The sequence below is a fragment of the Cyprinodon variegatus genome, unplaced genomic scaffold (assembly GCF_000732505.1).
Source record: "Cyprinodon variegatus isolate N-32 unplaced genomic scaffold, C_variegatus-1.0 Scaffold1090, whole genome shotgun sequence".
Classification (NCBI taxonomy): domain Eukaryota; kingdom Metazoa; phylum Chordata; class Actinopteri; order Cyprinodontiformes; family Cyprinodontidae; genus Cyprinodon; species Cyprinodon variegatus.
Window position 1 is genome coordinate 68,096 of NW_015151543.1, and position 1,966 is coordinate 70,061.

Below are 1,966 nucleotides of genomic sequence, written 5' to 3' on the forward strand. Positions count from 1 at the left end.
AAAACAAAAATGCCGCGCCCCAAAGTCTGGGTTTGAAAAAAGGAAGAGAAGGAGGAGAGAGAAGGCGTCCGATCCCTGATCCAGTTTTTTTCATTCTCAAATTTGTTTTTTATTTTGTTGATTTGTTTTTAATTTTCAAGAAAAAAAAACAGGATTAATCCAGCATTTATTAAGCCTATTGTGGCACTGTGAATAACGAAAAGACCAGAGCTGAGAATTGCCCACAGTTATCAGAGGTTTAACATCAGCTACTAGATGTTTAACATATTTAGATTAAATAAAATCTGTGTCAATATTAAAACAGCTTAGTTAGATTTTTATATTCAGGACCAATATCAATGTCTTTCATGGGGCCCAGACTCCTGGGGGCCCCCAGTGGAACTGGGTGTTCATTGGTTCCAGTTCCTCTGTGGGTTCTGGCCCTTTAAATGTTACCGAACCGAACCGACCGGAAACGATCCAAAGGTTCGGCTTTGATCCTCCGACCGTTCCGGTTCTAGAAGAACCGAACTCTAAACCCGCAGGTAGATTTCATGACGTCACATCGATGATCTATTCCTGGAGTGACTCCATTAGTTTTGTTTTGAGGGGCGAACCGGAAGTGGCTGATGGTAACAGCTAACGGCTAACAGCTAACAGGAATACAACCGGAACCAGCTGCGATTCTCTGGACTCACCTCTGGATCTGATCAGTCAGGTCCAAATGATCCGACACCAAAACTTCTCTGCTCCTCTTCTCTTCCCCTTTCCTTCTTCTTCTTCTTCTTCCTCTTCTTCCTCTTGTCTTCTTCTTTTCTTTACTTGGTAGAGTGCTTGAAGTGGCAGTAGCGCCCCCTCTGGTTTTTGCACTAGAAGTGAGAATTGAAAACATTCCCTTCAGATTTTTCTAATTTAGATTTTTTTTTTTAGATGAAATAAAAATTTCGTTGTGATATTTTTGGTTATAACTGTATTTCTAACTCACCTTTATGTCCATCAATATTTCTAGGATACATGAATACTGATCATTGGTCCAGTTTCTGCAATAATCATGCCTCCATCTTTAGTGAGGTGACAGCTCAGAGTTGCAGGACTAAATTCGAAATCTTTTCCTCCATCATAACTAAGGCTACCATTCAGATTAGCCTACCAGCCTAAAACATGTGAGCAGATCTGATTCCAAATAGAAATCTGTTCCTAGATTAAACCTGTGCATCCATCCCTCTGATGATGGGAACCAGCAGATCCAAGGCCTCCATCCAGCTTCCCTCCCATGGAGCCTGTTTTCATCGTTTCTGGGTGATGAGGCGATTAATCAGATCAGCCAATCACAGGGACCCTCAGCATCCTCACTGACAGCCTGCTGCATGCTGGAACATGGAGGTTTTCGTTCTCGTCTTCAGTAATAATGGCGTCTGATCAGAACTTTCCTCAGGGTTCCTGGAGCTGGTTCTGATCCAAACGGCTTCTTTTCATCCTCCATTATTCCATGGTTCCCCCTCCATGATGGAAATGTTGTCCCACCATAAATCCCTGATCTTCATGTCAGCACCCAGAACTCTCACCACATACTTTCCTCATCATATAATTTTGCCTTTTTCTCAACATACCTTAATCAATTTAATTTTGCTTTTTTTCCCTGTAATTTAATAGGTAAATTCCTCCATTTTTAGAAGGTTTTAAACTTTTAATTTCACCTTATTTTATGCCCTACTTACATTGTTTGTGTAATAATTGAATAGTTTTTAGCTAAGAGTTATTCATTTCCTCTAAGAGTTTAGAGTTCTGTTTATTTAAAAGCACCATTGAAATTAAAATGAATTATTATTACTTAGTGTAGTGTAACTGTAAAATATAGTACAGTGTAAATATGGGCAGTGTAAGGGTTAAACACTGCCTTTGGCCTTCTAATTATAACTCATTTCTTGGGCTGAGGTGATTTCATGGATACGGAAGAGGATTAGGGCCACTGGGAAAAAAAAAAAAA

At 39.9% G+C, this 1,966-nt stretch overlaps 1 protein-coding gene across 1 annotated transcript in view; it reads right to left on the reverse strand.

Moving 5' to 3' along the window:
* The window catches only part of tspan14 (tetraspanin 14), a 15,183-nt gene extending 14,388 nt beyond the window's left edge, over nucleotides 1-795 (reverse strand). Inside the window, exon 1 of the mRNA XM_015400271.1 lies at nucleotides 678-795. The gene's annotated coding sequence lies outside the window, so the exon portion shown is untranslated. The remainder of the gene's footprint in view (nucleotides 1-677) is intronic.
* Between the last annotated feature and the right edge of the window lie 1,171 nt (nucleotides 796-1,966).